Source organism: Scyliorhinus torazame, chromosome 4 (genome assembly GCF_047496885.1).
Source record: "Scyliorhinus torazame isolate Kashiwa2021f chromosome 4, sScyTor2.1, whole genome shotgun sequence".
Taxonomy (NCBI): Eukaryota; Metazoa; Chordata; class Chondrichthyes; order Carcharhiniformes; family Scyliorhinidae; genus Scyliorhinus; species Scyliorhinus torazame.
The window spans coordinates 273,132,930-273,153,697 of NC_092710.1; the positions used below are offsets into that span (position 1 = coordinate 273,132,930).

At 49.9% G+C, this 20,768-nt stretch overlaps 1 long non-coding RNA gene across 1 annotated transcript; it reads left to right on the plus strand.

Moving 5' to 3' along the window:
* Window positions 1-4,044: 4,044 nt before the first annotated feature.
* On the plus strand, window positions 4,045-4,608 carry LOC140411731 (uncharacterized). The gene is made up of 2 exons (XR_011940972.1): window positions 4,045-4,215; window positions 4,415-4,608. It is a non-coding gene; the product is annotated as an uncharacterized lncRNA (long non-coding RNA).
* Window positions 4,609-20,768: the final 16,160 nt, after the last annotated feature.

Here is a 20,768-nt window from a genome sequence, read left to right on the forward strand (position 1 = left end):
CACGCTGCTCCCGTCGCTCTGCATTACAAACCAGTTGTCTAGCCCACTGAGCTAAACCGGCCCCCAGCATCAGTAATGAAATAAATGAAATTCACTTATTGTCACAAGTAGGCTTCAAATGAAGTTACTGTGAAAAGCCCCTAGTTGCCACATTCCGGCACCTGTTCGGGGAGGCTGGTACGGGAATTGAACCATGCTGCTGGCCTGCCTTGGTCTGCTTTCAAAGCCAGCGATTTAGCTCTGTGCTGAACAGCCCCTTGTAGCAGTCAACTGAAATTCAGTCATGAACGTATACAAATGTCGGCCGGGATTTTACGACCCCCCGCCGGGTCGGAGAATCCCCGGGGAGAGACGCGAATCCCGCCCCGACGCCGGCTGCCCTGTTCTCCGGCGCCGTTTTCCAGGTGGCGGCGGGATTCCCGCCACGCTGGTTGGAGACCGTTGGCAGCGGCACCCCTGTCGATTGTCCGGGCCCCGATGTGCCAAGTAGCCATCCAGTTTTGGCCAGTCCCGCCGGCGTGAATTACTCATCTCACGCATGGCGAGACCTGGCAGGTAAGTGTGCCGGGGTGGGGGGATCCGACCTGGGCGGGGGGGGGGGGGGGGGGGGTCCACGGCAACCTGGCCCGCGATCGGGGCCTACTGATCCTGCGGGCCGTCTGTTTCCGCGGGGGCCTTTTTTCCTCCGCGCCGGGCCACTGTAGGGCTCCGCCATATTGCCCGGGGGCCGGCGCAGAGAAGAGAACCCCCACGCATGCACGGAAATACACTGGCCGGTGTGCGCATGCGCGGAAATACGCCGGCCAGTCCATGCATGCGCGAGATCATGCCGGCCGTTCCGTGCATGTGCAAACTCGCGCAGGCCCTTTGGTGCCGGCTGGAGCGGCGGCAACCGCTCTCGCATCAACCTAGCCCCCGGAAATTTAGAGAATTTCTCACTTTCGGGTCTGTTGACGCCGGAATGGTTGGCGGCGGTTTTCCCGCCGGCATGGGGACTTAGTCCCCAGAAGGGAGAATCCCGCCCTTAGTCTCCAAGAAGAGGAATGAGCAAAGTAAGCTTTCATTGAACTCTGTAAGACCAATGATGTGGAGATGCCGGCGTTGGACTGGGGTGAGCACAGTAAGTCGTCTTACAACACCAGGTTAAAGTCCAACAGGTTTGTTTCAAATCACTAGCTTTCGGAGCACTGCTCCTTCCTCAGGTGAATAAACCAATGGACAGCTGAAATCAAACAATGTTTGTAATACATTGTATCTTCCTATCAGCCCTTTCAAAGAAATGATCCATTGCCCTCTGTGACAGTGCTTTCAGGATCCCCAATGTGGCAAGTGTGCGTCTATTAATGTGGGACTGAAGAGACACAAGGCTGAGGTGGTTTTCAGCTCATGGTGGTTACAAGCTGCAGCTCCAGGAGGAGCTCCTCTGTGACCTGGTCTCAACTTCCCGATTCCACTAGCTGTCTGACAATGAAGGCTGGAGCCTTGATAACTGAGTCATTAGCACTCACTTGAAGTGAAACTGCTGCCCTTCCTTGGCTTTTGACCTGTGGCCCCGATCATTTGCTGGATGGCTAGTCTGATGTCAGCCACCAAACCCTGGAAGCACCGGGTTACTGCATTGTTTCAAGATTGCACACCGGTCTAACCCCCAGAGCCACCATCTGAACTCCTATCCAGACATCATCACTGAGACATACAGATGTACGAATTAGGTGAAGGGTTGGCCACACGGGCCAATGTAGTCTTCCTGCACCCGTTCCTTCTGAGCCTCGATTTCCTGCTTGAAATCTTGGAGCTATTGTTCCAAGGAAGTGCAGCTACCTCCAACCATCCCTACTGCCTTGCTTCCCTCTCATGCGGCCCACTAGGTTGCCCATCATTGCTCCAAAGTCTAGGTTGCAGATATTTCTTCTACAATATACTTCTCGGAAGTGGATTGGCAATTAAATATTTTAATGAGACTGGCAGCGACTGATTGAACCTGCTTTACAGGTTTTAGAGTGGACAGCCTTGGGGAAATCCATTCAACAACACCTAAGATTGGAGATAGATCCCTATCATGATATGCACCCATGCACATAATGAGATACAGACAGGCAGTGACTGATACCCAGTACAGCCAATCAACACACAGGACAGAACACAACCAATCACCAGGCAGAACACTAGAGGGTGGTTTCCCACTATAAAACACACGAGGCATCAGCACTCTGCCTCTTTCCACTGGTGACAACTGTAGTGACAGTCAGGGTGTATATATCAGTCAGCACCTTCTACATGTAGCTCAGAGCTAGTCTGGTCTAGTTATTTATAGTTAGCACACTTAGATTTGTAGAGTGTCAACCCACAGCGAACGGTATGCACTGCTTGAGAAGTTGAATAAATCGTATTGAACTAACATCAATGTTTGGTGTCTACTTTCAAGTACAAATGCATCCAGTTGCAGTCCGTGTTACCCCAGCGTGAATAACACGACAATCCCCAACCCTCTAAGTTCAACCAATCCTTCCTGTGGGCAGCTATCAGGCCTACCAGTCCTGCAGCTTGCTTCAGAGCACTCAGTATCCGACTGGAAGCCAAGTCTGACAATCAAGCTGACTTCCAGGTGGGGAAACGCAAGATGCCAACGCAATGCACCTTTGTCACTATCCAGGTCACTAGATTTCCTTAACCCTATGTTCCACCGTGCCATGATCAGGGTCCAATAGTGTAATTCCAACTCTGGCGTAATTCCAAATGCCAACTGAGGGACGTGTTCCCACCACGATCTGCCCTCCCAGTGAAAGAAGAGAAGCGCCAAAAGGTAAATTTAAAACTTTTATCCTTGTGGGTTAGATTGGACAGGAATCATAGAATCATAGAAATTACAGCGCAGAAGGAGGTCATTCTGCCCATTGAGTCCGCACTGGCTCTTGGAAAGAGCACTCTACTTAAGCCCACACCTCCACCCCATCCCCTTAACCCAGTAACCCCAGCAAACCTATTTTGGACACTAAGGGCAAATTATCATGGCCAATCCACCAAACCTGCATATCTTTGGACTGTGGGAGGAAACCGGAGCACCCGGAGGAAACCCACGCAGACAAGGGGAGAACGTACCGATTCCGCACAGTGACCCAGCGGGCAATCGAACCTGGGACCCTGGCGCTGTGAAGCAACTGTGCTAACCACTGTGCTACCGTGCTGTTCTTCTCTAGGGCTTCTCTAGGCTCCACAAGGAAAATCTGAGCTGCAACTGCCCTGAGCTTTCCTCCTTTCACCCAGCACATCCATGAACCTCCCCTCAATACTAACCTGAGCACCTGGGCTGCCAGATTCTTTTCCAGTCAGCATATAACCGGCTGCTTTGTCACGTCCAATTCATAGGCGCTTTGTAAATAAAGTTCCGGCTTCCAACGAGGATATCTTAGAAAGGAACTGTTTGGTTTTCACCCAAACCCCTCGCACCCACTCCACTCATCCACACAAAACCCACATCTGGTAAAGAAAACACCCCCACTATGCAGATGGGGCCCAGGGGTTTCTGCATGTGTGAGAAAGAAACAGTTTCTCTGGGCAAGATAGAGGATGTGTGTGGGAAGTAGGCTGAATATAGGGGGCTGGATTCTCTGCAGCCCCCATGCCAAAATCGCGTTTGGAGCAGGGCGGAGAATCAACTTTCCCGACGGGACCGGCGCTGCTCCGGGCCCGAATTACACCATGCGGCCCCGGGGCTATTGCTAGAGGCCTGCCCAGCAAATCTCTGCTCCCGACCGGCCGAGTTTGCGATCGCGTGGAACTACCATGGTCTGGCCGGTCGGGACTCTCGCGTGGCGCGGGGGGGCGGGTACCGGAGGGGCCTTATGGGCGGCCGGGGTACAGATGGGGCCGGTCCGATGCAGGGGCGAGCGGACAGTCAGGGGATCTACATTACGGAGCTGCCTCTGCGTTCCGTGTCCACCATGGCGCTTAGTGTGGCCACTGGAGGCCGCCGCCGTGCACATGCGCGGACCCGGAAGTGCGGGGGCCCGTATCCACAGCCAAAGCTACGTGAAGCACTCCGGGCCCTGCCAGCTCTCAGAAAGCAAGTGAATCGGCTGGTATTTTTTCCAGGAAACTCAGGAGTGCCACGCCTGTGTTTTTACACCGGCATGGAGACATAGCCCGATTTGGCGAAAATCCAGCCCAGGGTATTTAGTTTGGTCATTCCTTTGAATATGGTTTGCATCATTACAGGTGAGTCATAAATTGCTACTCATCACTTGAATTTCAGTCAATCAAAAAGTGTAACTAGTAAGTATTGCTTTTGTCACATTAAGATACAGCATTGACTGATCGAGGTTATTTATGTAGCTAAACTCTATAAATATGAAACATGTTATGAAAAACGCATTTTCACTGTCTTACTAACATTTTCTCTTTCTTTCTATTTTAGTCCTCCTCCCAGTTCCTGCAATTTCTCTGTGGGCGGAATAATACTCTCCCAAATGGGGAGCATTCCCTGCTGAGGTGTCATTGGGCGTGATGATGTTGGGGAGCATTCCTGATGTCATTGATTCAGTTTTGTTTAATACAGCATGTGGGCGGCTTAAAAATCAGGAGCCCACCCGCATTATAAACATTTGATTTAAGTAGGTATTTTTTGTCGTTCATGACCCAGTTGATTTGAACAGTACGTTGTGTCTGCAGTAACAAGCTTGCAGAGTCTGTTTGATGCCACCTGGGATTCCCGTTTGTTTATGAGGCAGCTTATTCGGTCTGATTTAAAATCTTCAGCAGAGCCCTGAGTCTCATCCTAGCAGTTGGGAGTTGTGTAGCTGCTGGGAGTTCTTCATTCGAGGCACACAGTCTCCAAATTGTGTTGGGTGGGGTTACTGGGTTGTGGGGATAGGATGGAGGTGTGGGCTTGGATGGGGTGCTCTTTCCAGGAGCCGGTGCAGACTCGATGGCCCGAATGGCCTCCTTCTGCACTGTAAATTCTATGATAAATTAAAACGTAGATTAATTAGACCTGCGGAGTGCTCTGCTGAGGGCTCTATTTAGGCCTTGCCCATCACCCCAGGCTTTAAAGTTGCTGAGAAAAATGGACATTGTGGCCTCGGTGGGAGACACAACCTCAGGTGAGGAGGAGGAGAATGGGAAGAGGAATGATACACTACTAGTGAATGAAGGGGCTAGACCCAGAGAGTATTGAAGGCCTCATATATCCTCAGCAGAAGTGTAGAAGGTCTTATGCAGCCACGCAAGTATACAGGCAAAGACTGAGCGATCTGTAGGTATCAGAGACTCAATGATGGAGAAGGCTCAGGATTTCAAGAGCCAGAGTGATATCACAGTGACATGCTCACAGGGGAGGTCAGGTCCAACTGCATTGGGGGGCACCCGATATCTGTGGCTCAACTTCTTCATGACAGGCTCCTTCCAGGCAGCATGTGGAAACCGTTGTGGCATAATGCAGCCCGCTACACATCACCGCATCAAGGTCTCCACTAACGCTGTGTTTTGAAGGGCAGGGAATTATATCTCTTCACACTTGATGAGCAGAGTTAACTGCTTAGAACCTGAAGGTTTTGCGACGATTGCATATTTCCCCAGGGTACATTGATTGTTGTCATGTCACCATGAAGGCTCCTGCTGAACAGCCCTATACCTTCATCAACAGGAAGGGCTTTCACTCACTGACTGTCCAGCTTGTCTGTGATCATCACCAATGGATCATGCAGGTATGCGCCAGTTATCCAGGCAGCAGCCACAACTCCTTCATCCTTCAACTCTCACAGGTGCCAGACCCTGTATCCCTTGATGGATGACAAGGGGTACCCATTGAAGAGATGGCTAATAACGCTTTACAGAAGGCTCGAGAGCCTCATCATCCAACTCGGAATCAGTCTTTGGATCACCCTCGATAGGCCCTGGGTAGGCCCAAAGCCTGTTCCACCACACAGTGGGGTAGGCACCGGAGCAATAGGTCAGAAGGTGAAAGCATTGAGGGAGAACTAGGGAATAGGGCCAGTATGGCTCTGAGGAAGAGCAGACAGGGAGATGTTGCTGAACACAGCGAGTCTGGTGGCCTGAAGTGCATATTTTTTAATGCAAGAAGTATTACGGGTAAGGCAGATGAACTTAGGGCTTGGATTAGTACTTGGAACTATGATGTTGTTGCCATTACAGAGACCTGGTTGAGGGAAGGACAGGATTGGCAGCTAAACGTTTCAGGATTTAGATGTTTCAGGTGGGATAGAGGGGGATGTAAAAGGGGTAGAGGAGTTGCACTACAGGTTAGGGAGAATATCACAGCTGTACTATGGGAGGACACCTCAGAGGGCAGCGAGGCTATGTGGGTAGAGATCAGGAATAAGAAGGGTGCAGTCACAATGTTGGGGGTTTACTACATGCCTCCCAACAGCCAGCGGGAGATAGAGGAGCAGATAGGGAGACAGATTTTAGAAAGGAGTAAAAACAACAGGATTGTTGTGATGGGAGACTTCAACTTCCTCAACATTGACTGGGACTCACTTAGTGCTAGGGATTAGACGGGGCAGAGTTTGTAAGGAGCATCCAGGAGGGCTTCTTAAAACAATATGTAGACAGTCCAACTAGAGAAGGGGCTGTACTGGACCTGGTATTGGGGAATGAGCCCGGCCAGGTGGTAGAAGTTTCAGTAGGGGAGCATTTCGGGAACAGTGACCACAATTCAGTAAGTTTTAAAGTGCTGGTGGACAAGGATAAGAGTGGTCCTAGGGTGAATGTGCTAAATTGGGGGAAGGCTAATTATTACAATATTAGGCGGGAAATGAAAACCTAGATAGGGGCGGATGTTTGAGGGTAAATCAACATCTGACATGTGGGAGGCTTTCAAATGTCAGTTGAAAGGAATTCAGGACCGGCATGTTCCTGTGAGGAAGAAGGATAAATACAGCAAATTTCTGGAACCTTGGATAACGAGAGATATTGTAGGCCTCGTCAAAAAGAAAAAGGAGACATTTGTCAGGGCTAAAAGGCTGGGAACAGACGAACCCTGTGTGAAATATAAGGAAAGTAGGAAGGAACTTAAGCAAGGAATCAGGAGGGCTAGAAGGGGTCACAAAAAGTCATTGGCAAATCGGGTTACGGAAAATCCCAAAGCTTTTTACGCGTACATAAAACGCAAGAGGGTAGCCAGGGAAAGGGTTGGCCCACTTAAGGATAGGCAAGGGAATCTATGTGTGGAGCCAGTGGAAATGGGCGTGGTACTAAATGAATACTTTGCATCAGTATTCACCAAAGAGAAGGAATTGGTGGATGTTGAGTCTGGAGAAGGGTGTGTAGATAGCCTGGGTCACATTGAGATCCAAAAAGACGAGGTGTTGAGCGTCTTGAAAAATATTAAGGTAGATAAGTTCCCAGGGCCTGATGGGACCTACCCGAGAATACTGAAGGAGGCTGGAGAGGAAATTGCTGAGGCCTTGACAGAAATCTTTGGATCCTCACTGTCTTCAGGTGATGTCCCGGAGGACTGGAGAATAGCCAATGTTGTTCCTTTGTTTAAGAAGGGTAGCAAGGATAATCCAGGGAACTACAGGCCGGTGAGCCTTACGTCAGTGGTAGGGAAATTACTGGAGAGAATTCTTCGAGTCAAAATCTACTCCCATTTGTAAGCAAATGGACGTATCAGTGAGAGGCTGCATAGTTTTGTGAAGGGGAGGTCGAGTCTCACTAACTTGATAGAGTTTTTCGAAGAGGTCACAAAGATGATTGATGCAGGTAAGGCAGTGGATGTTATCTATATGGACTTCAATAAGGCCTTTGACAAGGTCCCTCATGGTAGACTGGTACAAAAGGTGAAGTCACATGGGATCAGGGGTGAGCTGGCAAGGTGGATACTGAACTGGCTAGGTCATAGAAGGCAGAGAGTAGCAATGAAAGGGTGCTTTTCTAATTGGAGGGCTGTGACTAGTGGTGTTCCGCAGGGATCAGTGCTGGGACCTTTGCTGTTCGTAGTATATATAAATGATTTGGAGGAAATTGTAACTGGTCTGATTAGTAAGTTTGCAGATGACACAAAGATTTGGTGGAATTGCGGATAGCGATGAGGACTATCAGAGGATACAACAGGATTGAAATCGTTTGGAGACTTGGGCGGAGAGATGACAGATGGAGTTTAATCTGGACAAATGTGAGGTAATGCATTTTGGAAGATCTAATGCAGGTCGGGAATATACAGTGAATGGTAGAACCCTCAAAAGTATTGAAAGTCAGAGAGATCTTGGTGTACAGGTCCACAGGTCACTGAAAGGGGCAACACAGGTGGAAAAGGTAGTCAAGAAGGCATACGGAATGCTTGCCTTCATTGGCCGGGGCATTGAGTATAAGAATTGGCAAGTCATGTTGCAGCTGTATAGAACCTTAGTTAGGCCACACTTGGAGTATAGTGTTTAATTCTGGTCGCCACACTACCAGAAGGATGTGGAGGCTTTAGAGAGGGTGCAGAAGAGATTTACCAGGATATTGCCTGGTATGGAGGGCATTTGCTATGAGGAGCGGTTGAATAAACTCGGTTTGTTCTCACTGGAACAACGGAGGTTGAGGGGCAACCTGATAGAGACCTACAAAATTATGAGGGGCATAGACAGAGTGGATAGTCAGAAGCTAATCCCCAGGGTAGAGGGGTCAATTACTATGGGGGCATACTTTTAAGGTGCGAGGGGCAAGGTTTAGAGGAGATATACGAGGCAAGTTTTTTACACAGAAGGTAGTGGGTGCCTGGAACTCGCTGCCGGAGGAAGTGGTGGAAGCAGGGACGATAGTGACGTTTAAGGGGCATCTTGACAAATACATGAATAGGATGGGAATAGAGGGATACGGACCCCGGAAGTGTTGAAGGTTTTAGTTTAGTCGGGCAGTATGGGCTGCACGGGCTTGGAGGGCCGAAGGGCCTGTTCCTGTGCTGTACTTTTCTTTGTTCTTTGTTCTTTGTTCTCCAGCAGCTGCATGTCAGCAGTCAAACATCATCACCGGGCTGTGCGTGCCCCCATTCTGAAATGCAAATCCGTGCCAAGGTGCCAGTATCTACACTGGTTCTTGGAACAGAGAAAGGATGTGAAGCTGCATTCTCCAAGTGTTCTTCCTGCCCCTCAGAGGAGGAGATTGGCAGTCTGATGTCCAGAGTAGAGTCCACGGATGAGGCTTCACCTGTCAGAGAGAGAGAGAAGTAAAGGGGTTAGTGATCATCACAGGCCTTGCCACATCTGCGCTTAGTTTCTAAATCCTGTGACATTACTCATGTCCAATGTGAGAGATGAGACTATGTAGCCACCATACTTGTACAAACATCTGAAGCTTCAGAATATCAGGGTTCACTGGGTTTCAGTGTCGGAACGATATTTACAAGTTTAATTGGATCATGCTGAACCTCCATCCACCTCCTACTTGTTTTTTCTCCTTTTCTACTGGTTTGTGTCATTTTCCATCTCACCAGAGCCTCCAGTCTCGCCTCTGCCAAAGATCCTGGGTGACTCTGTCTCTGTGAGCGCCAAATCCTCCCCCTTAAATGGAGCCATGACCAGGAGGTTCGGCACACCCTCATCAATCTGGCCTCGCTCTTGGACATTGTGGGTAAGATGAAAAGATGAGTAGAATTGCACTCACTAGCACTGTCAGCTTGTTAGTGACATGCTGTGGATGCAATATCAACTAAGTGCTGGCAGCCTAGGAGCTGTGACCATCCCTCATCTGCACAGTCAGCCAAACCCCCACCCTCCAACTAGGCCAAAGCTTTGAGAGCTCATTGACATCGGCACTGACAGCAATGTCCTTGTTGTATCATGCTGCCCAGGAGCTCCAGCAAACCTCACATTCCTCCTGTATTCGCAACAGCACCGAGTAGCACACTGTCGCAAGAAAACACATAATGAGGACTTACTCACCCTGGCAACCCTCATGAGGACATTGAGCCTCTTTTTACATTGAGATCTGTTCTCCTCACCCGCCCTGCAGTGCTGACCTCCTCCACTACCTCCTCCCAGGCAGCAGGAGCTTTTGTCGGAATTCCCCTCTTCCCACCGGATGGCATCAACTGCTCATGCCATTCGACGCTGCATGAAGGAGAGTGCTGAGGGAGTCATCATTAAATCGCGGGGCTTTGCCTGGCCCTTCTCTTCTCACTCCAATGGATAGTTTCTTGATTAATAAAGTGATCAGGGGTTCTTGGGAGACGGCAGGAGAATGGGGCTGAGAAAAATTTCAGCCATGATTGAATGGCGGAGCAGACTCGATGGGCCGAGGCCTACGTCTTATAGCCTTGTGGACAGCTCGAGACAGAAATATGCAACAAGTAGACAACTACCCACTGGAAAGATGTGTTCAGGTTCAAAAATAAAACCTCCTCTGCTCAATGGAAATGTTTAGACACAGCAGAACTCAAATAAATGCACACTCAAAGAACAAAGAAATGTACAGCACAGGAACAGGCCCTTCGGCCCTCCAAGCCTGTGCCGATCATGATGTCCGAACTAAAAAAAAGCCTTCTGTCCTTATTCGGTCTGTATACCTCTATTTCCTCCCTATTCACGTACCTATCCAGATGCCTCTTAAATGTTGCTAATTTCCCTGCGTCCACCATATCCTCTGGCAGGCATTCCAGGCACCTATCACTCTGTGCGTGAAAAACCGACCCCGCGCACCTCCCTTAAACTTTCCCCGTCTCATCTTGATCCTGTGCCCCCTTGTAATTGACACTTCCACCCTTGTCTATCCACCCTGTCTAAGCCTCTCATAGTTTTGTAGACCTCTTTCTCCCCTCACTTTAAAAGCCTGCAAATTGGTAATGTCACAATGAGCTTCATAACTCCGAACAATGCTGGTATTTTCTGTGTTCTCTGACACTGTCCCATGCCAGGGGGTCCTTTAAATTACTGGCCAAGACTTAATTCTGGGTTGCAACCAACGACCTCAGAGGCCAGACATCCTGCCCTCTGGTACTGATTGGATGGGATGAAGGCCTCAAATGAGTCCATAAGACCATAAGACATAGGAGCGGAAGTAAGGCCATTTGGCCCATCGAGTCCACTCCACCATTCAATCATGGCTGATTTCAACTCCATTTACCCGCTCTCTCTCCATAGCCCTTAATTCCTTGAGAAATCAAGAATTTATCAACTTCTGTCTTAAAGACACTCAACGTCCCGGCCTCCACCGCCCTCTGTGGCAATGAATTCCACAGACCCACCACTCTCTGGCTGAAGAAATTTCTCCTCATCTCTGTTCTAAAGTGACTCCCTTTTATTCTAAGGCTGTGCCCCTGGGTCCTAGTCTCCCCTGCTAATGGAAACAACTTCCCTACATCCACCCTATCTAAGCCATTCATTATCTTGTAAGTTTCTATTAGATCTCCCCTCAACCTCCTAAACTCCAATGAATATAATCCCAGGATCCTCAGACGTTCATCGTATGTTAGGCCTACCATTCCTGGGATCATCCGTGTGAATCTCCGCTGGACCCGCTCCAGTGCCAGTATGTCCTTCCTGAGGTGTGGGGCCCAAAATTGCTCACAGTATTCTAAATGGGGCCTAACTAATGCTTTATAAAGCTTCAGAAGTACATCCCTGCTTTTATATTCCAAGCCTCTTGAGATGAATGACAACATTGCATTTGCTTTCTTAATTACGGACTCAACCTGCAAGTTTACCTTTAGAGAATCCTGGACTAGGACTCCCAAGTCCCATTGCACTTCAGCATTATGAATTTTGTCACCGTTTAGAAAATAGTCCACGCCTCTTCTTTTTTCCAAAGTGCAAGACCTCGCACTTGCCCACGTTGAATTTCATCAGCCATTTCTTGGACCACTCTCCTAAACTGTCTAAATCTTTCTGCAGCCTTCCCACCTCCTCAATACTACCTGCCCCTCCACCTATCTTTGTATCATCGGCAAACTTAGTCAGAATGCCCTCAGTCCCGTCATCTAGATCGTTAATATATAAAGAGAACAGCTGTGGCCCCAACACTGAACCCTGCGGGACACCACTCGTCACCGGTTGCCATTCCGAAAAATAACCTTTTATCCCAACTCTCTGCCTTCTGCCTGACAGCCAATCGTCAATCCATGTTAGTACCTTGCCTCGAATACCATGGGCCCTTATTTTACTCAGCAGTCTCCTGTGAGGCACCTTATCAAAGGCCTTTTGGAAGTCAAGATAGATAACATCCATTGGCTCTCCTTGGTCTAACCTATTTGTTATCTCTTCAAAGAACTCTAACAGGTTTGTCAGGCACGACCTCCCCTTACTAAATCCATGCTGACTTGTCCTAATCTGACCCTGCACTTCCAAGAATTTAGAAATCTCATCCTTAACAATGGATTCTAGAATCTTGCCAACAACCGAGGTTAGGCTAATTGGCCTATAATTTTTCATCTTTTTCCTTGTTCCCTTCTTGAACAGGGGGGTTACAACAACGATTTTCCAGTCCTCTGGGACTTTCCCTGACTCCAGTGACTTTTGAAAGATCATAACTAATGCCTCCACTATTTCTTCAGCTATCTCCTTTAGAACTCTAGGATGTAGCCCACCTGGGCCTGGAGATTTATCAATTTTTAGACCTCTTAGTTTCTCTAGCACTTTCTCCTTTGTGATGGCTACCATATTCAACTCTGCCCCCTGACTCTCCGGAATTGTTGGGATATTACTCATGTCTTCTACTGTGAAGACTGACGCAAAGTACTTATTCAGTTCCTCAGCTATTTCCTTGTCTCCCATCACAAAATTACCAGCGTAATTTTGGAGCGGCCCAATGTCAACTTTTGCCTCCCGTTTGTTTTTAATGTATTTAAAGAAACTTTTACTATCATTCCTAATGTTACGGGCTAGCCTACCTTCAAATTTGATCCTCTCTTTCCTTATCTCTCTCTTTGCTAGCCTCTGTTTGTTTTTGTAGCCTTCCCAATCTTCTGACTTCCCACTACTCTTTGCCACATTATAGGCTTTCTCTTTTGCTTTGATGCATTCCCTAACTTCCTTTGTCAGCCATGGCTGCCTAATCCCCCCTCTGATAACCTTTCTTTTCTTTGGGATGAACCTCTGTACTGTGTCCTCAATTACTCCCAGAAACTCCTGCCATTGCTGTTCTACTGTCTTTCCCACTAGGCTCTGCTCCCAGTCGATTTTCGTCAGTTCCTCCCTCATGCCCCTGTAGTTACCTTTATTTAACTGTAACACCTTGACATCTGATTCTACCTTCTTTCTCTCAAATTGGAGATTGAATTCGACCATATTATGATCACTGCCTCCTAAGTGCTCCCTTACTTTAAGATCTTTAATCAAGTCTGGCTCATTACATAACACTAAATCCAGAATGGTCTGTTCCCTCGTGGGCTCCATCACAAGCTGTTCCAAAAAGCCCTCCTGTAAACATTCAATGAATTCCCTTTCCTTGGGTCCACTGGCAGTATTATTTACCCAGTCCACCTGCATATTAAGTACCCCATGATCACTGTGACCTTGCCTTTCTGACATGCAATTTCTATTTCGTGGTGCATTTTGTGCCCCTGGTCCTGACCACTGTTAGGAGGCCTGTACATAACTCCCATTATGGTTTTTTTGCCTTTGTGGTTCCTCAACTCTACCCACACAGACTCCACATCATCTGACCCTATGTCGTTTAGTGTTATTGATTTAATTTCATTCCTAATTAACAAGGCAACCCCGCCCCCTCTGCCCACCTCTCTGTCTTTTCGATAGGTTGTGAATCCCTGGATGTTTAAATGCCAGTCCTGAACCCCCTGCTACCACATCATACCTGCCAGTCACAATCTGGGCCACAAGCTCATCTACCTTGTTCCGTACACCGCGCGCATTTAAATATAGCACCTTTCATTCTCTATTGACCGTCCCTTTTTGTTTTCTTAGTGTGGTGGACCTTGGTTTACTGAGCCTTTCCATACACTGTGTCATATTTTGTGGGATGGGGACAATCGTAACCACTCTTGAGTTTTGTCTGTTCGTGTTTTTCTGTATTCCTAAGCAGCTACGCTCCCTGCTGATTACTTCACCTCTTGGTTCCCTGACTTTCCCTTCCCCCCCCCAATCTTTAGTTTAAAGTCCTATTGACCACCCTATTTACTCTTTTCGCCAGAACACTGGTCCCAGCTCGGTTCAGGTGGAGACCATCCCAACGGTATAGCCCCCCCTGTCCCAAAACTGATGCCAGTGTCCCATGAAAAGGAACCCCTCATTCTCACACCACTCTTTCAGCCATGTGTTAACTTCCCTTATTCTTGCCTCCCGATGCCAATTTGCACGTGGCTCGGGCAGTAATCCGGAGATTATGACCCTTGAGGACCTGTTTTTTAATTTGAATCCTAGCTCTTTATAATCTCTAAACAGGTCCTGCAATTTCAAGTTTCAATGAATGCTTTATTGGACATGTTTCAAAGGTGGGTCCAATAGTTGGAAAGCCCCCAACTTCTGGGTGCAGGGCCCGCCCATCCCCCTCGCCATGTTGCAGTGTAATATTCAGTCCGCTGTCTTTCTCTCATGGACTGCTGCTTCAAGGCACTTGTCGTGTTGGGTGTTCTGATGCACAAATGATCCAACACTGCTGTAGATGGTACTGGTGATTGGCTGTGATGATGTGTATGTGCTGGTTGGTCCAACTACCTGTCCATCAGTGTGTGTGTGATTGCACCATGATATGCTGATGTGGCTATCGTGACAACCCCCCCCTTTCACAAGGATATGTGCCTACATGCTAATAAATAGAAATGTGTAGTGAGTGCATCTGAGTATGTGTGTGCAATATTTACAACATGTACATGAGGCTAAACTATATACAGAGGAAGGTGTCAGGTGCAACAGAGCAACGAGGTTGTACCAATAACAGAACAAATGCAATCAGCAAATGACAAGAGAAAACGTCTGGTACAATGAAAGACAAGAAAGAAAAACGTTAACAGTACTGTGAAACAATTCAGTGAGTCCAATGTGCTAACAGGCTCATAAGTCCAGTCTCTCAGGTGGGTGACGAATTCGGGTTGACCACCTCAAGGGTGGGTCAGGATCCACCGGCTGAGGAATGGGCCTGGCCACGGGTGAGAGAGGAAGAGGCAGAGTGGCAGGAAGCTCCACGAAGTAGACATCAGGGACAACAGGAGGACGTGGCACCGGTCATGATCTCGTAGCGAGCGCGGAACCAGACGAAGGGCCCGCCGATTACGGCGGCGATGGAGCTATCAGGCATGCGAACCAGGGAATGAGCGGGGAGCCATGTGGCGGATAACTTCGGCGGTTGCCGACCAGCCACCCTCCGGTAGGTGTATGCGGACGTTGTCTTCAGGCACCAGGGCAGGAAGATCAGTCGCCCGAGCGTCATGTGCCATCTTCTGCTGAGCACGCTGTTGTTGCATCCTTTGCAGTGCTGGAGCATGGTCTGGAACAATGAACGACACGAAAAAAAAACTCGTTAACAGTACTGTAAAACAATTCAGTGAGTCCAATGGGCTAACAGGCTCACAAGTCAAGTCTCTCAGGTGGGCGACGAATTTCGGTTGACCGTTAGGGTGGCACACCACTCATCGCCCGGATCAATGCTGTGCACTGGCAGCGGCTGGTGGTTCTGACTTGCGGACATCCGGTTCTTGTGGATTACCACAACGCGGAAGGGCTCCCTGTCTTCGGTATCGCTGGTCTGCATACTATCTGAATATGACTCAGTGTAGGGGGGCTGAATCGCCCGCATGTCCCTGTGAGGCAGGCAGAATTGTTGGGAGTTGGCAGGTTGAGCTGCTCGACAACAGGCAGCATAGGGACCCATCCTGCTACATTAAAGGCATTGTCGCGCTTTGGCCGGACATTGCCGCTTTAAGTGGGCAGAGCCACAGCTGCCGCACGTCGTGACGTCATGCCGTTCGTTGCGTTCGTTGCGCCACCGTGCATGCGCGGTGCGGTCCTGCGTAGAGTGCGTCTGCGCATCACGTTCCTCTGCGTCAACGTTCCCTCTTTTGCCGCGTACAAGCGCGGGAGGCCTCGGAAAGCACGTGAAATGGCCACCCTCGTCCTGGCCGCGGGCCGGGAGGAACTCGCTCGACTGGACCCGCTCCGCCTCGTGGGACCCGTGCCGTGCCGTTTCGGCCGCCTGGATTTGGGAGTACCGGCTGGTCATGTTCTCATGGAGGACGCAGGTCTCGATGGCAGTCGGCTAGGGTGAGGCGCTTTATTTTAAGGAGCTACTGGCGTAGGGTGTCCGAGATGACCCCAAAAACTATCTGATCCCGGATCATGGAGTCGGTGGTGGCCTCATAGCCGCAGGTCTGCACGAGTATACGGAGGTGTGTCAGGTAAGATTGGAAAGGCTCATCCTTACCCTGCAGGCGCTGCTGGAATAGGTACCTCTCGAAGCTCTCATTGACTTCCACGCTGAAGTGTTCATCGAACTTCAGAAGCAGCATCTTATATTTTGTTTTGTCCTCGCCCTCCGCGAATGCCAGGGAGTTATAGATGTGGATGGCGTGTTGCCCCGCCGTGGAGAGGAGGAGGGCGATCTTCCTGGTGACCGATGCATTCTCCCTGTCTGTGGCTTCGAGGAATAGCTGGAAGCGCTGTTTAAACAGCTTCCAGTTTACGCCGAGATTACCAGCGATTCGGAGCGGCTGCGGTGGGCTGATGTTTTCCATGGAGCAAGATGGCGGATTTCTGAAAAGGTGCAGGTAGGTCTCACAGTCGCTGGTTTGCGTCCACTACTGGTATCAGCATGGTAGCATTGTGGATAGCACAATTGCTTCACAGCTCCAGGGTCCCAGGTTCGATTCCGGCTTGGGTCACTGTCTGTGCGGAGTCTGCACATCCTCCCCGTGTGTGCGTGGGTTTCCTCCGGGTGCTCCGGTTTCCTCCCACAATCCAAAGATGTGCAGGTTAGGTGGATTGGCCATGATACATTGCCCTTAGTGTCCAAAATTGCCCTTAGTGTAGGGTGGGGTTGCTGGGTTATGGGGATAGGGCGGAAGTGTTGACCTTGGGTAGGGTGCTCTTTCCAAGAGCCGGTGCAGACTTGACAGGCCGAATGGCCTCCTTCTGCTCTGTAAATTCTATGATCTATGATCATGTCGTGTTGGGTGTTCTGATGCACAAATGATCCAACACGGCTGTCGATGGTACAACTCTGTTTTATTGTCTAAACAACGGTAACAACTAACTGCTGGCTTGGGTACGTGCTTCACCAGCTAACCAGTGGACCCAGCCCTATCACTATCTTAGTGAGGCACTCAGCACATGTTCTATGACTGAGTGGTACGCTGTGATCTCTGTGTTCTGAGCTATCTCCTGGTAGAATGAGCGGGAACTGTGGTGTTCCCTGTTTTATAGTGTGTGTGCTCTCACTGGTGATTGGCTGCGATGTTATGTGTGTTGGTTGGTCCAACTGCCTGTCCATCAGTGTGTGTGTGATTGCACCATGATATGTTAATGTGGATATCATGACAGCACTCTGCCTTACAAGCGGGAAAGCGAATGGAAAACCTATAATGTTTCCACAAATTCAGTCAGATTTTCCCAGTCTATTCAAAGGAAGCCGCGTTAGAGATGTCTCATGCCAGTGTTCTCTTTCAGTTTCTGTTCTTTCAGGACACTCCCAAATAAGCAGCCAGCTGAACCAGGAAGCACAGGAACTTGTCATTGGAGTCATGGCTGGCAAATTTAAGGTGCAGCCAAGATTCCATGCATTTATTTATTTGGATGGTTACTCAATTGTACGTTTATCATGTTATTTACTCACTGTTAAAAGACCAGCCAAGATAAATAGCTTGAAAATTGGCCTATGAAAATATAGAGCAAGGCATTTCCAAATAAGTAATTTGTGTATTACAGCACCTATATTTATGTATTCTTATAATTGTTCACACCAAAGCAAATATTAAATTAAGATTCTTGACTTGTTCTCATTAAAGAAGCAGGAAACTGTTGACTATCGACACGATTTAATGGAAAAAGTTATATTTGTCATTTTTGGCGTGATTGACAGGGTGTTTTCCGATGGCCTTGCTGGCGAGATCGCAGCCCGTTTTTAACTCATTTAGTGCCGGAAATTAGGCCCCACGAGCTTCTTGCCATTACTGGCTGTCTCAATGTCTGATTCGCTAGACTTGCGTTTCAGCATCTCGCTGCTGACAAGAGGAGCTGCCTTTGAACACATCCTCATCACTCACTCCCAGTTAACACACAAGCATTGCAGTGCACAGACCTGCTCTGCAATTTGAGGATGCTGACCTGGCCAGGCTTCTGGACACACTGAATGAAAAGAGAAATTCTGTGGCGACTAGGGGCTTTTCACAGTAACTTCATTGCAGTGTTCATGTAAGTCTACTTGTGACAATAAAGATTATTTTAAAAATGAGTTCAAAAATGTCTTGAGCGCTGATGTCCAAAGCGTGGCTCAGTCTGTGACAACCGTGGCTGAGGGCCTTGCCATCATGTCCCAGTCGACGAGGTGCATGTCCCAGATGCAGGTATACATTGCCGAGGCACTCCAGAGCATGCCACAGTTGCTGACACAGATGGACATTGCTGAGACGCTGCCGAGCATGGCTGAGTCACAATGAAACATCGCCGAGGGTGTTGCCACCATGGTGGTGGCAATGGAGAAGCACCAGGCCCAGCAGAGCCTGATATGCACAGACCTCTGGAGCTCACTTCAGCTGCCACTGCATCCCATGGAGACCATCAGGGAGGAGAAAGCGCTGAGGCCAACCTGGCATATCTCTAGGGCATCAGGCAGAAACACCAGGGCGGCATGGAAACACCAGCGATGTCAGTCGGCAAGGACTCTCCTGCTCCAGGCCCTCCAGAGGACAGCAGCCAAGGGCCACAAGGCACAACAAACAGCAGGATGTCGCCATCTCTGATTTGAATCCTGGGGAAACACCTTGACAGAGCAGTAGGCCATGGAAAATCAAGAAGAATAAGGATCACTCAGGGGCAGTGGTGGGTGGGAGGGGGGGGGGGGGGGTGAACACGGTGGTGACACAATCTGTAGATACAGGCTGTGTCAATGTCCAATGCGCACTATTAAATCATGTAACTCCTGATGTGAAGTCTCTGTCATGTTAACCTTCACAGCGGGTCTACCTGTATCCCCACCCCCTGTTGCTCTCCACTCCCCTCAGTGGGAATGGGAGTAAGAGGGGAAGGGTAGAAGGAAGGGAATGGGGAAGGAAGGGAAGAGGAGGATTGAAGGGAAGGAAGGGGGGAAGGAGGAGGAAAGGAGTGAGCTGATGGACACAGCCTCGTACTATGAGAATTGGGTGAGGGTGAGGGCCTCCCTGGTCTTCCGGGCATGCCAGACCCTTGACGCCACTCGTCTTCCATCCTCCGGCTCCTCCTGTGACTTATTCCTGGGTTGGTCCACCCTCATCTCCTGGTCCCGCCACCTCATCTTCCTCAGACGAGGCCATATGTCCCTCCTACTCCTCCATTATGTTGCCCCGCTGCTAGGAAGGCATGGGGTCCAGTGGTTAGCACTGCTGCCTCATGGTGCCGAGGACCTGGGTTCGATCCCAGCCTTGGTTGTTGTCCATGTGGAGTTTGCACATTCCCGTCATATCTGCGCGGGTCTCACCCCCACAACCCAAAGATGTGCAGGGTAGGTGGATTGGCCACGCTAAATTGCCTCTTAATTGGAAAAAAAAGAATTACGTTCTTTAAATTTCTAAACACAAATGTTGCCCTGTTGCTGAGCCAGGGTTTGGAGGGCATCAGTAGGCCTTCTGGAGGGTGTACTGCATTGCATCACCAGACTGGTCCAGACATCTGAACCACATTTTGAGCAGCCCGATGCACCGCTCGATAACAGCATGGATGGCAACATGGGCCTTGTTATATCAGGGGAGGACTTCTCGAACCCCCCCGGTCTGGACGGAGAATCCCCAGGGGGCGGCGTGAATCCTGTCCCAACACTCCGATGCCGGCTGCCGTATTCTCCGGGCCGCTAAAAAGCCCACTGACGGGAATTGCGCAGCGCACCTCGCAGAATGCCGAGAATCGGCGCGACGTGATGGTCTCCGGGCCTGCTGCAAATCTCCGGATCGGATGGGCCGAACTCCCGCCGGCGTAAATTAAAGTAGGTTTTGAACGGCGTCAACCAGTCGGGCTGGCTGACGCTGGAGAGCGAGGAGGTAGGGGTCGGCGTGGGGGGGCCGTCACAGAAGAGACGGCATAGCCGTGGCTGGAGGGGGGTGGGTTGCGGGTGTCGGTGAGGGGATCGGGAAATGCCGGGGAGGGGAGTGCCGGGGTGTTGGGGGGGGCTTTGCCTGGCTAGGTGCCATCTAGCAACGGTGGCGATCATGTAGCCCATGGCACCTGACTGCGGAGGGGGGTATGTGCAATGATGATATGTCGTCATCTACCTCCACCCCTGCAGACCGTTATGTTTGGGCATCACGCAGTGATGTTGGCCGCAGTAGTGGGAGCCGCCCTTCTATATGTTGCCTTGGGGGGCCTGGAGCAGGAGCGTGCCAGGGAGGTGGTGGAGGCAGCCACAGAGGAGAGTGCTGCAGAGGGGTAGATGGCAGCCGGCCAGGCTGGAGGGCCACCCGCCCGACAGGACGAGGAGGAGGAGGAGGAGGAGCTGGTGGTGGTGCCACAGCGCTGGAGACGCCTGATGAGGCCCTGTGTGTACCGGCCCCGCTCGTCATACCAGGACCTCACGGACTGGACATGCAGGAGGAGACTCCGGATGAGCCGTGAAACTGTCGCCCATATCTGCTATCTGATGACACACCTGGCATCGTGTGGGACTGGGGGTGGACACCCTCTCCCTGTGGATGCCAA